The sequence below is a fragment of the Embiotoca jacksoni genome, unplaced genomic scaffold (genome assembly GCF_022577435.1).
Source record: "Embiotoca jacksoni isolate LCO1_2020_lvr unplaced genomic scaffold, fEmbJac1.0.p SCAF_3, whole genome shotgun sequence".
NCBI lineage: Eukaryota > Metazoa > Chordata > Actinopteri > Embiotocidae > Embiotoca > Embiotoca jacksoni.
In genome coordinates, this window is record NW_027185381.1 from 7,886,570 (window position 1) to 7,907,333 (window position 20,764).

The window sequence follows — 20,764 nt, forward strand, 5'->3', positions numbered from 1 at the left end:
TGTCGCCACGGTAGCAGCTCCGTGAGGATGTACCGATGCAAAAATGACATGACAATCTGAACATGCTAATACTTAGAAGGTTACTATGTTTACCCGTAAGTATGTTACCATTAGCACCATACTCAAAATACAGCTGATGATGGAATATCATTTCTTTTACTGGCATTTAGTCACAGAGCAAAGCATCAAAAAGATTTCAGTGATCACCTGGTCAAGTTAAGCCATCACCAATGTGATACAATATGATTTGTCCCGAAGGAGATAAGAACGTGTGCACCAAATTTTGTGGTAATAATAATTGTTAAAAGATGTATCCCAAAACCACAAATGTCATCCTCGTGGTGCAAGAAATGATGTCACGGGGCCACGAAGGTCAGTTGGATGCATTGTTTACAAACCGTGAACTGGAACTGATGTTGAGATTTCTTAATTGACAAGAGAAAACTTGGACATTTTGGTCCTGCTGGATAAAATGATTGAGGGTCACCGAAGTCTTTAATGTTCAGCCTATAGGCACCAAAAATATCTGGCCATCCATTTTCTGGCACGTACTGCAGATGGGTCCTTCCACCCTCCAATGTTTTCTTCGATCACCAATGAGGCCAAATGAGATATCGGTGGTGCACTTTTGGGTCTTCCACAAAGACAGTTTATAAAAATGGACATAGTCTCCAGGACAGAAAAGTGAAACTAATGCGGAAATTCCTTAATGTGCAATACCACTGGGAACCATTAGGGGCTACTCAAAAAAAAAAAAAACTCTGCCTCCAATAGACTCATATTTAAAAAGCGTCAACTTCTCTTACAATACAATGTCAAGATTTTTTTTCCCACAAGTCATTATGGTATCATTTGCTACATTCACTTCTCTTGGTCAGTGTTCTGGTGGTACTTGAAACTAACTCCATGATTGATTACATACTGGGCCTTAAAGAGTATGGTATGTTTAGGGGCCTGTCTGGTTTGATTGACATGGTGCAGGTTTTTGGTAAAAGTTGGCAGCCATATTGTCCTTGGGTTCTCAGTCAGATCGACTCCTTGCCCCTCTACAGCTCCACTCTCCCATCCAAATATGGTCACTGGCTCCAAAGAACAAGATGGCAATGGCCAAACTGCCAGGTTTCAAAACATTATTTTACAAACCAATAGGTGACGTCTCGGTGGGTTGCCACTTGGTCTTTCCCTGAGTCTCCTACCGGTTGGATGTGCCTGGAAAACCTGTGATGGAAATCCCTCAGGAGATCCAAATAAGACCGGCTTCTGCTACCACCTTCTGGATTACATGAGCGCCGGGTGGCAGGCAAAGGAGTAGACATAGGAGGGCCGACCACTGCCCCCGCAGACCATAAATACCCGACCAACTTGCATGCAGTATGTGTGCGATATTACACTAAAAACAAAAAGTGAAAAGTCAAAGTCTGATCCAACGTTTGAAAAGTATAAATATCCGTAGAAAGTGTCGTGCCAAATATTAAGATGCTTCATTCTGGACCAATGTCTGAATGGCATTTCACTCCCCAGTCACGGCTAAAAGTGCAACAAAGTGATCCCAGTTTTTGTATGTGCTGGACGTACTGTGGGACATAAACTGCATCATGCAGCACTCTGTAACCGGACACACTCAATACCTTATTAGAGTTGTTTACCTTTTAACTTGTGGGATCATCTTTCACATGTGCACTGCTGTGTGTGCAGCAGGCTGCAAAGCTCATTTGTATAATGAGCTTAACGACGACCTTTTTTGCTTTGATTTTGGCCCAAAGCTGTAAAAAAAAAAACATGCAAAAGGTAATAAATGGCGAACAGTGATGGCTCAGACCTCATTGTCACATTTTGTCTGGTGTTTAAGTTCAGATGTCGATCTGAACGTTTCACTCGCTCTTATCTGTCCTCTACGACAAATCTGTTTGGAATACAAACACAGTCCTCCTCCCCGGTATAGGGCAATGTCTGCATCGTTGGCCAGCGTCCTGCCCGTGGAGTGGAGTGGAGTGGCGGCTTGACATTCGGGGAGAGGAGCCAGCTCCAGCAGAGAGCCACAGATCCTGGACCAGAGGGGGGGGGGGGTAGTGACTCAGAGAAGAGAGAGGATGAGTCAGGCGTCATGTGCTGAATTGGCACTCGACGGTCTCGGTAATGTCCTGAATGGTTTCTGCTCCCACAATAACACGCACTATTATGGTCGGATTCAGCTACCTTTTGTCAGTCAGTCAGGCTTGATCCGACCCGGCTTTGGCTTGATCACAGAGGCCAATAACTATCCTTATTATCACCTATAATGAGATGCACCAGTGATTAAGTTTGAACAATGTTTGCTGATGGTCTAGACTGAACTATTCAGATGAGGGAGTCACTGCTGACTGATACCGTTGACAAGAGTTCCTGGTCAGTGACTATGTATAATGACTCGGTATGATTAATTATTTAACCCCTGTTCAGATGATTCCAAATAATTCATACCATATCATCTGAAAGCTCTTAAAAAAAGGCCCAGAGGAGAAACACAGGTTTTATGATGCTGTGTTGATTTACCTGATGGGACATTAAGGTTGGTGAGATGCAGAACAACCTCTGTGGTGCAAAAAGGGGTTAAATCCACATCTTCTGTACGGCCTCAGCTGCTGCTCCACCGGCAGTTACTCATGATGTCTGAAGGAAATTAGTTCTTGTGAAAGTAAAGGGAGAACGACAGCATCACCAATTCAAAAAACAAAATGTATTTGCTTATTTTAAACACAATAAGAACGACAAAAACAAAAGACATGAGAAAAAGAAATTACTGCATTTGAGTTCAATATTAGGGAAAGGTAACGTGTCACTTTCCTTTTATTCCATCATCAGAGACAATGTCCTTATTTTCAAGTCTGCCTCTAATGTGAGTTCATTGCACCCTGACTCATGCCTCCCTTTGTCGCATCTCTGGGACTCAGCTCCATCCGTGATGCCTATCAGTGTTTTGTGATGACGTGTGCTCTGCTCATATTATCACAAAAAGCAGTGGAAAATGTACGGAGCAAATGTGTCTTGCTTCGTCTACGCTGCGTGTCACTTGCTTTAAGATCCTTCTGATCCATGAGAAACTGTGATGTTAAAACCGTTTTAACATTTTTTTCAGAGCTCAAATTTCATAAACAACTGTTCCGGCAAGCGTGGCACTCAAATTATACAACACCCAGAGCGACAAAGTGCATAACAATACCCCTCCAACTTTTATTTATTCAGCTAGAAAAGAGGAGAACGACTGTAGGCATGGCACAAGAGGAAAATGAGAGTCATCCTTCCTCTTCCTCAAGCTGTCATCCACCCCCACCCCTCCCCTCCCTCTCTCCCCAAGCCCCCCCCCCCCCCTCCCTCCCCGTCTCCCCCTTCCAAGCCCTGGAAAATCCTTGGCCTCAGTGCCCCAGACCTGGGCAGCTAGGAGGAGGAAATAATGCCTGGAATGTGTAAAAAAAACTTGAGTCATTCCCACATGTCAACCTCTGGCTCAGCTCCTCCTCCTCTTCCCAAAGAGTGTTGCCTTCAGGTTCTCCTCATAAACTCTTATGTTGAAGTTCTCAGGCTAGAAATGTTCAGACAAACCAGCAGTGCTGCAGACTGAAATATTTAATCTATAGATGCATTTACCCTATTTTCTTTTTCAAGGAAATAGAGCAACAAATGTGCGACACTTTTCTGTACATAAATACCGAAACAATCACACTATGATTCATCAAATGAAAGCTTGGCACCCTGACCTGAACATAACACGAACAATACTGGTTCAAAGTGACCAAATGGGTGGAAAATATTTAATTTCACTTGACTTCCCTGCATTTTTATTTAGCTTTTAATTCTGATTAGTCTCTTTCTAACGGGCCCTGAAGGCAGCAAGAGAAGGGGATTTCCTTTTTTCCAGTGGTCCCTCATGAGAAGCATCATGTCAGTGAAAGACTCAATGATTGCACTCAACGCTCTCCAATAACTGTTACAGGCACTCGGTCTCTGTGGCTTTGTGATCGAAGCTGTCTCCTAAACAAACAGGGCTCTGAATAATTAGAGCTGTCTGAAATGAATTTGTGCCTTGAAGTGTGGCCTCACGATTTACCAGCAGTGAATGTGACTTTATGGCCATTAACAGAAAGAACATGTTGATTTGCAAATATCACAGCAACACAAAGTACAGTAAGGTAGTAATGTACATTATTATTATTAATATCAGCCTAAATACTTACACTTCAAGTAACACTTTCAATGTACATTTGGAAGTAAGTATATCATTTTGCATTTTGCCTATCGAAGAGTAAAAAGTAACACCCAATGGCACTTAAAATGGATTTAATCCGGCATTTAAGACTACTGACAACAAAAAGATGTTATTATAATTTATTATTTTACATTTTAAGGTATTGAAAGGCTATATATATGTTTTTTTTTTGTTGTTTTTATAAAATTTTTATTACCAATCCAGAACAAACAGCTTTTCACAGGCAGTTTTGGTGTCACTTGTAAATTGCGCGTTCACGCGGTTCTCTTGGCCAGCCCCAGTATCCCGGTGCGCTCGCTCCCGCGCCGGGCTGCTGGTGGAAAAAACTGCAGCGGCTGTAGCCGGAGGAGCCACGAAGAGCGGAGCCGAGCCGAGCGGAGCCGTGCGCGGAAAAATAATCACTGACACTGGCGAGAGTTGAGCTACACACACACACACACACACACACTCACTCTCTCGGATTTTCGTGGTTCCTGCCGAGGACGACGTTTGTCAGAACCGGGATTTATAAGCGGTAGGACCGACGGAGAGACACTCGGCGCCTGAAAGGTATGGAAAAGTTTAGCGGTGAGGGCTCCTTTTCCCCCTAAATTGAAAGTGTCTCAGCCACAAGTCTTAAGTCGGTTTCCTTCGGCTTGCCAAGTTCCAGTTTGCACAGCAGGAGGGGGGGGACGTCGTGTCTTTGCGTGCATGCTAAGCGGCTCCGCGTTAGCGCCAAATGTCGGGCTTTTTTTTTTGTTTGTTTGTTTTTGCGCTCCGCGTCCGGAGGGAGGGGGAGGAGGAGGGGGGGGGGGGACCGGGGACCGGGGGGACCGGGGAGAAGTTTGCTCGCGCTCGGTCGTCTTCGCCGAACCGGAGAGCTAATCGCTGACTGCGCGCTGACTTCAACTCACCGGAGCTGCTGCTGCTGCTGCTGCTGTCACAGCTTGAAGCGGAGTGCGGGAGAAAACTCCGGAGGAGGTGCAGCTCAGCTCGGTCTCCAAACCGGAGCGTCTTGTGCTTCTCGGGAAGTTTTAGTTGTGCGCGCACCTGGTTTGGAGCCCACAACTTGTCTGCGTTCACGACATGGGACCGCTGACCAAACGGAGGTCCGGGGACCATCGGAGGGGAGGGAGGGGGGGGGTCTAAAACAAACTTATTCAAAATGAATTTGTTTGCATTTAGGATCCCCTTTAGAAATGTAGGATCACGATAAGGCAACAGCTGACGATTACCTTCGTTTATGAATGAATCTGTAGATTACCTTTTTTGATTAATCGGTGAGTTATTTGGTCTTTAAAATGTCAGAAAATGGTACAAAAAACCCCCCAAAAAACAACAAAGGCAATCAGTGTTTCCGAATACATCTGGTTTTGTCCTGATAAGACAGTCCACAACTAAAACATATTCATTTTATTATCGTGGAGGACTAAGTGAAACAACAAATATTCACATTTAAGAAGTTTAAATCAAAGATTATTATTTTTTTTTTTTTTTGATAAATCGAATTTTAAAAAAAAAGTTGGCAATTAATTAACTGTCATTTCACTAATCCTTTTGATGGATGAAGAACTAGATTTAAAAATCCTCCCCTGTAGTTGTTGAAGTTTGTGTATGGCTCCTTGTAGCTCAGGACATCCACAGGTGCAGGGGATCATCCTGTCTTCAGCGCCGGCTTCCTAACATCAGGCTGACCAAAGCCAGACTCTTTTACAACAAACAACAACAACAACAACAGTTTTATCCCCACGACAAGACATTTACACAAAAACCTCCACAGGGAGACGTGTGTTAGCAGGTGTATTGCATGCATGATATGCTGTATACATCGAACTGTGAATAATTTTACACGTATCTGAGTGGTATGTTGTTGTTGTTTTTTAAACAGCCTCTTTCTCTCTCTCTTCCCCTGTTCCATCAAAAGACTATAATTATAGCCAACAGCATTGATGATCACCCAGAATGCACCAGAAGTGATTTCCTAGGAAAAAAAACAAGAAAAAAAAAAAACAGCGTCCCGACACTGCCGATTATTGACGCCTTCAAAAATGGAGATCGGGCTTTGAATCTCTAAAATGACGGCAGAAACGAAGTGTTAACGCGAAAGCACGTGATTGAGCGAAGATTGAGGTTGTCGTCATTTTTTTTAAATTTTTTTTTTTTTTTTTTTAAAGGCAATATTTTTGTCTGCCAACATGCGTAGGCTTCAGGTGTGCTCTCAACTCGCCGATCCTTAGTTTGCTGCAACATCCCGCAGTGCGGGTCTCAAAGTTTGCTTGTCCGTAGCAGGCGCTGGGCATAAAGATCGGCGTTAGACGGAAAAACAAGCAAAAGCACACACAAAAAAACAAAAAAAAGTTCAGTGCGGGTCAAAACACAACTGCTTTTGTGACGAGAACCGCGGTGATCTTTCACTCACCGGCGAGCTGGGTCGTTCATTCCCAGAACGTATTTGCGAAAGTGAAACCGTCTTGAGTTTCAGTGTCACAAGTTCAGGCCGGCGAGAGTTGAGGCAGAGTTGAGGCTGTAAAGCGCAGCGTTTCCTGGACACGCCGACCCGCTCGCCTCTGTGTGTCCCAACGCGGGACAGCAGCTGTCAGCTCTTGTTTTTACACGCGCCCGTCCTCTTGTTTTGATTTGCTCCTCGTTTTGTTGACACTGTCGTCTGATAAGCGCCCCCCCCCCCCCCCCCCCTCCCTTGCGGGTGCGCGTCGCCTCCAGAATGAAGTGTGCGGGACAAATATTTGTCGGATCGCTTCCTACTGGAACGTGCTGGGAACATACCCGCCGTTCGTCGTGGCCAGCAACAGGAAGATGGTGTTTTTGCGGCGATCTTTGTGTTTCACGGAGCTGCAGGAGGTTGTTTTTTTGTTTTTTTTTTGGGGGGGGGGGGGGGGATTCGACGGCGTACGTGAATGACGGAGATCAACTCTGCCGGTCGTTGGATGTATGCCGGAGTGATCGGAACCATTTTCTTTTCTTTCTTTTTTTTTTTGGTGACCTTTCTGTGGAAAAGCATTTGATTTGCCTTCGGCCGACCTGTTTTGCCGTTTCGCAGATGTACAGCTGTGCTATTGATCCGGGCTCAGCGCAGCGGTGCGTCAGAGGAGACGACACGGACGTGACGCGAACGATCTTTTCCGTTACCGTGGGGCTCTTTTTGTGAACGTTGCATGGATGAGTCGTCGGCCTGGAGGCATCATGGAAGCGAGACGTTCAAAATCCGTCCCTTCGCGTCGTAAATCAGTCTGAGCGTTATACCTGTTTTCCAGATGGATCAGTGACCCACGGCCGCACCTGAACTGGAGCTTATTACTATTTGTTTTATCAAATACATGTTTTCTAAGTGGATATCAGCACCAGTTATCAACAAAATAGTTTATATATTTTTTTTTTTTTATCTTCGATAGAGGAAACGATCTCAACGGAAGACCTGAAAACACAATCGGTGTGTGAAAACTCGGCTGTCCAGTTTGTTTGGATTAACCGGACGTGATTTGGCGTTCAGACAGAACAGGTGCCTCCCAGCCAGGAAATCAATACGTCTCAATAAAGGGAGCATCGAAGAGTCCTCGTCTGCGGGACGTGCGTCTTCTACTCCGGTCCACTTCGCGGACACGCACAGTATGATAAACAGTCATCAATGAAATCCCTTTCGGATCGCCAAATTAAAATCGCATCTTTAAATATTTTACTTAAATGTGCTGTAGTTTGAGCTCATGAGCTACTTCTTGCATGTTAAAACATCCTCATTGGAGAAAATACACAGTAGAATAACAGCAATCGAACACTTTCAGTTCTAATTATCAGCATTGGAGTATAAAGCACGATATTTAATCATTTTGAATCTCATCAAACTATTTTTAGAAGTTTGTGCGCACCACGGAGGTTTTTTTTTTGTTTTTCTTTTAAGTATCATCCCATGGATTTTCAAGTAACATCATTTTTTTTTTTTTTGCTGAGACCTAATGCTGTTTTGGAATGAATTTATTGAATTACAGTATGTGTAACTGCAGGCTTTAATCTTCTCCAGAGTCATAAAATTATGCACCGTCCTCCTACATGTAATCATGTAAAGCCTCTCCTGAATTCAAAGCGGTTTAAACTGTGATTGGTTTAAAAATTCCATGTGTGGAGTTGTTCTCTCACATCCTGAGCTTGTCATTTCAATACGGCGCGTTGCCTTCGTGTTTGTAGTTCCATTCGGTCGGGCCCACTGAGATCTTGTCAGATTATTTGTAACCTGAGATTAAAGGCAGCGCGAGTTTATCGGACATGACACTCGGAATTTAGGATGAGTCTCCCAAACGGATTTCTTTCCAGAGGAACTCAGCGGCATGAATAACAGGTCATTTATCAGTTGACAGCATCTGTGTGTTTGGGCTCTGAATCAGATCTGGGAGGGAAGTGTCATGTGACACCGTGACCCCTGACCTCTCCTCTTTACCCTAAGCCGGGGTTTGAGCGAGATAACAGCTGTGACCTAGCGGTTAAGGGCGTACACACACGCACGCACACACACACACACACGCGCACACACACACACACGCATACATACACACACACACACGCATACATACACATACACACACACACACACCCACATGCGGACACACACACCCGCATGCACACATGCACACACACACACCCACACACACACACACCTGCATGCACACCCACCCGCATGCACTCACACACACACACACACACACACACACACACTCACACACACACACACACACACACTCTCAAATATGTTCCAGTTGTAAGAACGTACTAATGAGATCTGATTCAAGTCGTGTTACTGTCGACTGACTTCAGCTTGCAAATGTAATTTGCAGCCTTACCAATGTGTGATCGTGTTCATATTTCTGTTTTTGATATTATTTGTGAGGTCGGGGGCAGTAAGCTCTACCTCAGTGGAATTTTTAATTACTTCTATTTTACGCGAGTATTTTATTTTCATGCCCATTTAGACTTCGAGCTCTCGGTAACCAAACAATCAAGCGATCAGCAGATTGATCCATTTTAGATATAATAACTTCACAAGATAGACAACCAGATTACATTTGGCGATGGCCTGGCTCGTAGTGATCAGATCGGAGCCAGGTCTAAAATTAGATTCGTTATGAAAAAAAACAACATCTGTCCCTCAAGATAAAAGTGAATCGAACTCCTCTTTTTCCCAACTCAAGTAAGTAAGTAAGTCCAACAAAAAGCTGCAGGTAGTTGCAGGATAGTTAACTTGGTGATAGTTAAACTAGTCGAGCCCACACTGCAGCGTTGCTTCCTCTGACCACGTCAAACTGTGGACACAATAAAACAAAGAAAAGAAAACAAGAGCAAATCACATGTAACAACCAGATGTACACGTATGATCAAATGAAAAGAATGTCTGTTTCTTCTCAGTTCGACTGAAAACTGCCCTTTCTAAATGATAGGTTTTTGAAAAATATATATATATATTTTTTTTTTTTTGGATTGGAGAGTCCGAAAAATAGCTAAAGATGAACATCGCAGAACTTTGGATCCCCAGATTTCGGACTTCGGCTCCCTGAAGTTCAATCCCACCTCAGCTTTTCCAAATGTCACACTCTTCGCAATAAACGACATCGTCCCCCTTTTACACCACCGAGCATTTGCTCATGTCGTTGCCCCTAAAACAAAACACTGCATGTTTTAGAAGGTCAGTGGAGCCTGATAAAGTGCAGTTCGGGCTGGAAGCCATCTCTAAAAACTTCAGCTGTGCCTGCAATCACCGCCGAGCTGGAGCCCGGTTGCGTTTTGTTTTGGAACTCTGCTCCGGATATAATTGGTGTTGGCAGCTCCGGGTCGTGGCTTACAGCGAGTACATTTTGCAGCCATCAGGCAATAACATTGCACCTTCCGAAAGTCTGTGGAATATCATCTGAGTCATCCAGGTGGGAGAACATGTCAGAACAAATCAAAGTCACCCGCAAACATGGTCGGTTCCACAACAAGAAGTCTGGCAGGTGATTAATAGTGTTTGATCGACAACAAAGGATTATGAATCGGTAAATTCCTTCATGAATACCTTTTTGAGGAACGCAACCTTATTAGATGAAGATACAGATGACATTTTCAGTTCTTTCCTTGGTTTCCACACTCGTTGAATGTGACGTGACATCAGTGGTTGGAAGACCAAGGAGCAGATCAGAGCAGCATTTGGATCTTATATCAAGTTGGAGGGCATCTACTCCTGATCTGAGACACTGGACATTCATTTCTCTCTCTCTGTGTGTGTGTGTGTGTGTGTGTGTGTGTAATATAGAAACCTATATTAATGTCTGTAATCATGAGTGCTTTGGCTTGGTTTTCCGTGTTGTCTTTCCATTTCTTCTGTGTTTAAAATATTTCTGTCTGACCTTTAAAGGAATGTTGACTTTGTAAACATTGGTGATTATCTGGGAAACTCAAGGCTGTGGCTTTGCTGATAAACTGTTAGCTCGGCGCTGACCTTGGAAATTTGAGTCTAATGAGCCATTAGCTGTGTTGAGGTTATGATTTAGAGATGCTTCTTAAATGAAATTATGAATTAATCAGCAGCAATGTAGCTTGTAGGAAAATATGGCTTTTAGGAAAGCTTTCAGCAGGATTTCCTCTCAGTTTCAGGAGAGCTTAGGTGCTCTTTGTGCGTGCGTGTGTGTGTGTGTGTGTGTGTGTGTGTGTGTGTGTGTGTGCGCGTGTGAGTGTGTGTAATAATATATATAATAATCACACAATATTGGTCAATCAAACATATAATAATACCTATATGCATTTGAACGAGGGTTTTGTTGCGCTCCTTTATTCTTTATGCAGCAGGTAGCTGTGGAAGGATCATTTTAGAAAAAGAATAAATTCATAACAGGAATCAAATTTGCAATATTACAAAATATGGTTTCATAAGTAATTTCAAAACAACAAAGTCCCTTAAAACTCAAAATTTCACTAATAGTCCCAAACATCAAAACACTTGAGTGAAGTTTAGAAAGGATGAAGAACGCGGACATCATTCCTCCTGTCCTCCTGTCCTCCGTCCTCCGTCCTCTGTCCTCTGTCAGCCAGCAGCTACATTTACAAGAGATTGAGCGGTTTTAATAAATATTATAAACTGAGCTGAACTCAGCTGACAGATATTCCTCTCGTCTCTGTTTACGGAGCGTTCTGAAGGAGGGCAGCCGGTCAGGTGAGGCTGACGCGTCGTCTGTAATAACCCCATTTCACTTTTACACACACACACACACGCACACACACACACTGCACTGCTACGTCCACACAGCTAAACTGCTCCATCTCTGGTGGTCTCACTTCGCACTCAGATGGTTCCTGATGTTCCTTCGGCTCAGGAGCTGTGAGAAAGCACTTGGGTGCTAATAATATAGGGAAAACCCCGCTTTTAGTGAAGATTCTCACATGTGGCCTGTCGGTCTTCTACTGGTCTTCTATTAGACAAGCAATGTAGGACAGGTGAGGTCAAACACAAACGTTTATTGCGTTTTTTCCAAGTGCGTTATTCCAGCAAGCCTCTTTGCACATTTGTTTTGCAGCGTTTACAAAAGAGGGCCACGAGGGCCGTAGCTTATGAGTCTAATGGATTTATTCTGGCTGAAAGCTGGATGCTGCTGCTCACCACAGTGTGTGATTTAGAAGTGTGTCTCCTCCTCATAGGGCAGGCAGAGTTCATGTATTCATCACATCCCAAACCGACTTAATGGGCTAAAGCTGCTGCACTCGGTAATTTCACATTATCAGATGTTCTCCTTTTGAACTCAACCGTGTGTGTTGAATAAACTTGTCCGACCGTCATTGTTGTCTTGTGGGATCCATAAAAAAAAAGAAAAAAGAAAAGAAGAAGACTGAACCGGGGCCAGCGGTGATGTCAGGTCTTTTATTGTCGACGTGTTCCAGACCTGTTACCTGACTCCACAACGCTTACTCGACAGATTGACGCGAGTCATGTCAGAGATTACGCGAGCTGTTGCTTTTGGTCAGTGGAAAGCCAATAGGACGACGGTGCAGCCGCGCGGGGAATGAATGCTACACCAGTTGTGATGTTCAACGACCTGATGGTGCACTTCTGTCTCAAACTGCTGTAGGATTTCATGCCGAGTTACACGCGTTCAGTTTGGAGCGTTTCAGGGGGGAAAACTGTGGGTTTTGGCTGCAGACGAAGTCGGCTCGCTCATCTTAGTCCGACTTCTCATAACGGTATTAAACGCAAGAGCCTTGACACGTTTGTGTTCTTTGTGCGCGTCTGTTCTCACACTGCGTATACACCCCGGTCTCAAGTAGACTCTCTGACCCTGAAAACCAAAGGCTTCATCTCAAGATTCCAGCTGCACGGCATTCCAAGCTTGATATGTTCTGTTATTTCTCAGGCTCCGACTCACTAACACAAGAGTAGGCTGGGAACATTAAGTGATGCTGTGGCTGCCGTCCATTAACAGTACTCGAGAGATCTCCAGGGCTTTCTGTCAGTTATTTTTAAGACAGATTTTGTTTTTTCAATGTCGTCTTGTGTTTTTGCTCAACAGCCCAAAATACGAAAAGGTTGCTTAGTTCCTAATTAAAGCTGCGAAATGAACGAGCTGTCACTCAGACAAATCGGGGCTTCCGATGCAAACGTCGTGACAGTTATTCCCGTCGAGGCTAAATGACACGCATCCGTAGATTACACCCATAATGTTCAGCACTCCTGCTCTTGAGTGAGCACCAGCTCATCGGCGAGCTTTTGATGAGTTTATCGTGCATTTTGATCAAGTGTATCTTGATGATTCAGCTCGCCAATATTAGCTCCATGCGCACACGTGAGCTTCCTGCCCGGCCACTTTACATCATATTGTCGTGACTAATCTCCATCTAATTAAATGGTCAAACGTGAAAGTCGCCAGCATAGAGCGGTAGCAGGACTAATGGTTGCTAATAGGTCTGCTATCCCGGTTTGTTTGTTTACCCACGAGGCCGGTTGTCTTTTGAGTGATGAATTATGTTCTTTTATCTGATTAAAGACGGCTTTACTTCTTTTGTAGCTCTCTTAACGGCGATGAAGCCCTTGTACAGCTCTCTCTGCAGCGTTGCATTTGGACGAAGGTGCTACATCGGTGCAGACCATTCACCATTTAATTAGCAAACTGCCCCCGCAAAAACATGGATTCTCATTTCATTTTAAAGCGTTAACTCGCTGTGGCGCTTCGGCTGGAGCGGCTTCAGTGTGAACTAAAAAAAAAATGTAAGAGCAACCAGCATATGATTCAGTGATGTACAGGTCGAAAGCAAAATATCCTCCCAGAGGAAGCTGACTAATGGTAACAACTCTCCTTGTGGCCCGTCTGTCAAGCTAATCACCCATCTCACTTCCAGTTTCAAACTCAACCGGGTGGTAAGACCTCCAACTGAATGTCACAGGAATGTGGCTAACGATATATCAAATGAAGATATGTTAATGATTTCGTACATTTGTGGATATGTGACCGCAAATGTCCGAAAACAACTAAAAGGAATGTTGTCTTACAAGAATTTCTCCTCTCAGATAATGCGGCTTCATTTTTCTGCCATTTCATGCAGTCAACGTTAAAGACTTCCTTGTTCTAAATTCTCAACTCTTAAACGGGGAATTTTCAGGAGATTAATGCTGTCTTTATCACCATGAAATGTACAAGTAGTAAAATATGTTTGTTTAGAGTTTTGAAATCCTTGCTCCTGATACCTCCCTCAGTCTGAGGACGAACACGGTTTCCAGCCAGAGGCTGGAGCGGAAGATGGCCAAAAAAGAGCGAACAATATGTGGTGGGAGATCAAAATCCCTCCATGGATCTGGTTTCCGATTTCATTTAGAAGCAGCGCGCCTTCAGGCTCGGTCCCACACTTCTGCATTTCTGCTGATTTAAATCTGGGTGTGGATGGACATTAGGGCAGAGATCTTTGGCAATCTTACACTTTGATTACGACTCTTGGTGTCACGATCCAATTCAGAAATGATCCTCAATTCACAGAGATTCATGAGTCGAGTATAAAGGAGACGTACGCTATAGTTGAGCCGTTACTCCGGCTCGCCGTGTGCCGAACCGTCGACTCCTCTTCTTTGCCCGCTGAACTGCAAGTGAAACGTAACTGACAGTTAAGATAACTGGTTTGGATGAAGGGCAGAGACGGACAGAGACGGAAATAAGCAGCGGAAAGTGGGTGACAGGACGCAGCTTCTTTTTTTATCCAGGTTGTTTTCAAAGTGAATTATATAATTGAAATTCACTTGTGCACATCACATTATAAAATGAAAGTGTGATTTAATGACAGTCATTGGTTGAATGAATTTGGTGTGTGCGTGTTGAGGTAAAATGAGGGGGAAAGTTGTCATTTCCATAATGATGTGCAGCAGTGGAGAGCAGCTTCACTCCTTGAACCGCTGGAGTTCACTAGATCTGGTTACGTGTCCTTCTCTTACAAAACTGAAGACTTATTAAATCCAAGTCATTTTTAAATCCAAAATTCACCCAAACATTTGAAGATAATCTCCAGAGTAACTTCAGTATGCGTGTGCCTACTCTCCTCTCCGGCGGCAGCTGTAGTGATAATTGGTATTTTGGCTTTGATGGGGGTCATGGTTTTGATGTGAGCGATTTTAGTTTTTCATCCTCAACGGATGTGGCGTTAAACAGGTAACTGAATTTCAAATATTTCAAATATACTGTTGACATGGCAAATAAAGTGACATGCAGCCACATGTGTTTGGAGCCCACCCAGCAGGTGTTCCCAGCTGCACATGCACACTTCACATTTCCAACACCGTCATCACGTATCTGGGGTGAAGAATATACCCGGCATCAACGGAGCTCCTCCGCTGAGGCTTTTCATCTATTCAATTCAATTCGATTCAACTTTATTTCTATAGCGCCAAATCACAACAGAGGTTATTTCATGGCACTTAACACATTAAAGTCCTTACAGCAAGACTTTACAATATTACACAGAGAAACCCAACAATTCAACAATTCCCACATAAGCTAGGAGGGAAAAAACTCCTCTTTAACGGAGAAAAACCTCCAACAGAGGGGAGAAAAACTCCCTCTTAACAGGAAGAAACCTCCGACAGAACCAGGCTCAGAGGTGGGCGGAGCCATCTGCCTCGACCGGTTGGGGTGAGAGGAGAGCAGAGAGAGAAAAGGACAGCATAGAGATAGAAGAGAAGAACTGTTAATCTAGAGAGCGTTGGCACCGGTCCGGCCTCGCAGCGCCAGCTCTTGGGGATTTGCTCTGGCAGATAGAGTCTGACGCTGTGACTTTTACGCTGGACAAATGTTACCGAGCAGAAACTCTCCCGACAAAGACTGAGCAGGGAGAAAACGCCCGTTTCTGTCTCTACGTCTGCGGTTCAGTTTTGTTCTTCTTCTGAAGTTTGAAGCACAGCTCCACGCTGTGTAGATTTCATTAAGTGTTACATGATCCCTAATGTGAACTGCCTTGATACCGTATTGAGCTCCATATATGGAAGGATAATCTTCCCGGCGCGGGATCGATCCGTGGTGATGCATCTGCACAAGTATTTGTTTGAGTTGAACGGTGCCTCTGAGTGGTTGTAGCTGCGCTGATGCCAAAACAATTCTGGCCTGTTGAAATGTGTTGAGAGCACTTTTGGCCGAGTTTTAACCTCACAAACTCTCCCGGACTCATCCTGCATCTTAAAATAACTTGCTACGTGTTGTGCTGCAATCTCTCAGACATGCCTTGCTGCTGTTGGACTTGTTTACAATAGTGGCGAACCTGCATAGCTGCGGCTGCTATTGGAGATTACAAGCCTGGATGAGGGCTGCTAACGTGCCTCAACACTATCTCCTACATTAAACGGGTGCTCCCACTTTTCAGAATGAAGTACGGTAGGTTTTTGAAGGTGAGTTGTGCGAGTCTGTGTGTTTGTTGGGTATCAAAGCAAAGCTGTGTAACAAATCAGTTACTGTAGAAGGAAACGTCCTCCGTACTCGGCTTTTTGAGACTTGATTTTTCAGAATTGCCGTGTTGCGTGGATGTTTTCTATAAAGTGTAGTCTCATAACTTACTGATGAGACGGATGGAGTCGTCGGGTGTGGTGGTGCTCTGCAAATCCACACTTAATAATGGTTCTTCCTGACATTGCAAATGTTTAAGGCCTTCCTCCACTGTTCTGAATGCTTAACTAGGTCATCGTGACTCACTTCCCACCAAATGTGAAATTTTGAAATGCGCTGCTTTTTATTTCTTGCTCTTACAATTAGAACCTTTGTCTTTTTAACATGGCAGCTTCTAATCTTGTCCTAATTCAGTGTTGAACATTGAAGACTTTGATTATTATGTGGCTTCAGTTACTTTGACTCAAAATAATTTGAGCAGTTGAGTCCTTCGTGTTAAGTGCTGTCTTGAATTTGAGTGGTTAACAGAAATAAATGCTGGCATTGTAGTGTGGCTGCGATTTAATCCTAATTTTACTACCATTTCACGTCACAGACCGTCAAACAAAATGTAATTACAATAAACCCAATTTCTACATCATTAAATGAAAACTGAAGTGCAGGGTAGTGCAGCAAAAACATTCTGTATCCAGTGCAATGTAATTAGGTCAATGTAGGATATGTAATATGGCCAATATCTGTGTTGCTGAGGATTTTTTTCAGTATGACGTGTTTAAAGTCACTTGCTGTTCCATTGAACTGCAGAGTGAAGGTTGATTCATATAAAATGTTGGTATCTAGCTGCTGATAGCACCACCGTAGCACTACATGGATGTAGAGACTAAATGGGAGATGAAGAGCAATTATCTTGAAATCAGAATATTATCGTTCCTCAATTTGCTAAATATTGTCATGATTGTTAACATTTTCCATAAGAAACACGTTGGACCAAAGGAAAAAAAAAAAAATCCAAAGTTGACCGGTGAGTTCAAGTCAAAACTCAAAATGTTCAATATTGCTTATCCAGTTTAATGTAATGTAATTGTGGGCAACAGTGTCACGTATCAGTAAGTCATCTCAGGATAAACAGCTGCCAGCCCGTTTGGCACATTAAATTAAAACTCATGCAATCTAATACAACAGTCCTGTAATATATCCAACTTCATGAGGGTGATGATGTTCTTTTAGTTGAGTGGTGTTAATTCAACTATTGTTGTTTAAGATGCTGCAATTGGAGCTGCCGCTGAATTGTATTGTGTTACAGACTAATGTTTCAATTATTTTGTCCAACACGTGTATCTCAAGAAAGGTGGGCAAAATAACCCCTCTGTCTGTATAATGCAGTGCAGATCAACAACACCACAAATGACATCCTCCAGAATGAGCACACAATCTAGTCAGAATTGGATTTTGGCAGGACTGTTGTATTAGACTCAGTTACTTTTGGCAAGGTGCACCGACATAACAGGTAACAGACAGAGTGGGATTCCCCTGGGAGATGAATTAGTGCTTACTCACACATTTTGGAAATTCGATATTCAAACTAATGTCAAACCCAATTGTACAGGTTGTCTCTGACCACAAATGATTCTTCCTTTATTCTTCCTCGACTCTGGTGATATTGAGAGAAAATGATATTTGGATTGAATAGAATTGAGAGCAATCATACCTGCCAGTATTTATCACTGGACATTCCAAAAGTGGTTAAAGACTTGGTGCAACATTGACGGTGAAAAGGCCTCCCGGCATTCACCACCTCACCACTTGTAAACAAACATGCACCGCCTGACCTCGCCTGACACAGCGACACTCTTTTCCACAAATAATCCTGTCGGTGCCGCTCAAATTAAATTTGCCGACTCACCCCGTTTTCAAGTCGCCCAGCTGAGTGAGGGGCACATCTCAAATGACCTGTTTAACTCCCTCCTTTCACTCTCCGTCCCACCAAACGCACGCACACGGTCCCGTCACCCCGCCATCTCATTAGCGATGACCGCGCCCGCCGCGCCTCCGTGACTCCTCTCCGTAAGTGCTTGTTGTTTGGTGCGTGACATGATCTGGGTCCCACGAAGAGCCAAATGGCAAGTAAACAAACGGCCCGCCATTCCTCCAGACCCCGGCCCGCACCGCAGCTATATCAGGCCGGCAGACCAACGGGGGCTCCCGGCTGAGCGGTTTAGAGAAGTGTGACGCGTCTGTCTGAGAATGGTGTGAAACGCAGCATGTAGCACTTTGTGGAAAGAAGAAATGCGCGTCCTTATTTGGAGGGAAGAGGCACGTTTGTTGATTTTGGGTCTGAACTGATGTGCGTGTGTGTGTGTGTGTGTGTGTGTGTGTGGTCGGGATGGCAGGTGGGTGCCCTGCCCAGATATTGGCATTCAGCCGCTCGATTTTGGCCACGGAAAGGGAAAGGGGAAGAGCGGGAGGAGTTGGGCGCACTGTGATCCAGCGGGCCGGTGACTGACGGGAACAGAGGCTGTGCACAAACTAGCCAATGAGCACGAGGCTGGCGAGCGAGACGCAGCATAACAAGCTCCCTCATTCACTTCATTTCATATGTCTGCACTCGGCACTGGGACGGCACGTCGTGAGATCAAAGTGAAAATATGATGTTCAAACATAAACAATCGCTTCTCCCTTGGTTTTTCCCTGCCGGATGGAGGAAGAGCTTCAGTGGGACATTTTCAAAGTGTTTATTTTCCTTTCTGCAGTCGAGATCAAATGTAAATATAGAATATGTACACGCACGTATTTACTCTGGTATGCATATTTCCCCCCTTGTGCCAGCACATCGTCTTCCCTCTGGGCAAGTATGAGAGTACAACACCTGCGCTGACACGTGATGGCGAGCGCTCGGAGATCAGAGGAAACCCTCGCCGTGTTCGGCTTCGTTCAGCGCCACAAAAAGCAAAGTGTCTCTTTTGAGGCGGAGGGAGCGCTCGGGAGGACTGAAGTATCCAGTTCGGGAGATAACGTTTCTTTACACCGTCGCACTGCTCGTTTTATCGTCTCCGTTTCATGCGCCTTTGAAAATGTGAAGCGGGTCCGGTGTAAAAGGAGAGCGGCCGAAGGTGTTCCTCAACAAAGAGGCTGTTCTTCTTACGCAGGGTCATCGCCAACTTTTAGACTCGCTACGATTTATCGAAGGAAAGGCCCGATTCAAGTTGAGTATCGCATGAACTCTGGGTTTGTAACCCTGCCAGTAGTGCACCGGAGTCACATCATCTACTGATGCATGAATGTTTTAATTAGAAAAACCAACCAGCTTGGAAAATCATTTATTTAATCTTTTTTTTTTCAAAGCAGGGACAAAATGTCCTTGGAATGCTAATTCTTTAACTTAAAATGTCTCCGTTCACGCACGGGGACATTGTTGTTTAAATTTAACACTATATATTTTTTTTGTATTCATCAATAGATCATATGTTGTTCTTCCAAAGTTAGTACACTGGTTTTAAGGTGGTTGAAATGAGATAATTCTTCAGCTCAATTTCTCTCTCGTCCGTATTCCGTAACTCACAAACTCGCGCAAAATAATAGGGCTTTGCCGAATTCGATATGTTCAATATGAAGAGTCGGCTATTCCTTTTTTTTTTTTTTTAAAATATAGAATAATAATTTGTCAGTCAGAAAATTTGCAACTCCTCTCCTTTGTCCCCGGATCGCTGCCAGTCTGCTTTTAGCAGCGAGCAGCGGAGGTGTTGGATCGGTTGTTGCTCGGCATGTCTGCTCTCCGATGGTCTCCCCGTGTCCTCCGTGCACGTCTACCAAGGCTTTGCTGACGTCCGGGCCTCTGGTCGCCACCGTCCGTAGACGGAGGCTGGCAGGGACCAGCGGTTGCCCTCGACACACTGCTGCCGCAGTCCAAAACATCTGCTTGTCAAACATCGGGGTCTCGCTCTCAACCGGACCACCTTCTGTCTCACACTACCAACCTAGTAGCTCACTCCCAGCAGCCTGGTCCCGGGGCTGATGGGTTTGACGTCTGTGTGCACACCGAGGCCAGCGCAGGGTCCTCAGCTGGTCCTGCCCTGTCCTGTCCTGTCCTGTCCTGTCCTGTCCTGCGAGTTAGAACCTTAACCAGAGTACATCTTTGCCTTGTTTGACCTCTATAAATTTGACTTTAACTCTAAAGTTGACAGAGTGGTCTCTTACAGATGATTTGACTCGGTGACTTTCAGCCCTACAAAATATATATAGCGTACCCATCCTACTTTCACCAATGCTCTTTTAATTAAAAGCTGCCTCTTTTGCACCCTTATTACAGCTCCGCTAGTTAAGCAAGACATGTTAATTCACTTTACTGCATAAGTAAGAATTAGGCTCAGTGTGGAAGCATGGCAGAAAGGAGGACATGCATATTAATCAGGCTAACGTTCTTCATGAGGAGCTTTAATTAAACAGGTTTGTCATGAAGTTATTTCAAATAGCTTCAAAGGACATAAAGACCATTCACAAACACAGCAAACATATCAAAGTTAAAATAAGGTCAGCGCTTGTGTGTCTGACAAAAATCCTTTGTTTAATAGTCAACATTTTTTTTTGTACTGTTTTCTATGTAAATAATTACTGTGTACTAGTTGCATTCTTAATTTTTTGTTCAATGTATCATCTTCCTCCA

At 44.1% G+C, this 20,764-nt stretch overlaps 1 protein-coding gene across 2 annotated transcripts in view; it reads left to right on the top strand.

The window, feature by feature from the left end:
- Positions 1-4,553: 4,553 nt before the first annotated feature.
- Positions 4,554-20,764, top strand: part of peak1 (pseudopodium-enriched atypical kinase 1) — a 105,491-nt gene continuing 89,280 nt past the window's right edge. For both annotated transcript variants that reach the window (XM_069162427.1, XM_069162428.1), the window contains exon 1: positions 4,554-4,792. The gene's annotated coding sequence lies outside the window, so the exon portion shown is untranslated. The remainder of the gene's footprint in view (positions 4,793-20,764) is intronic.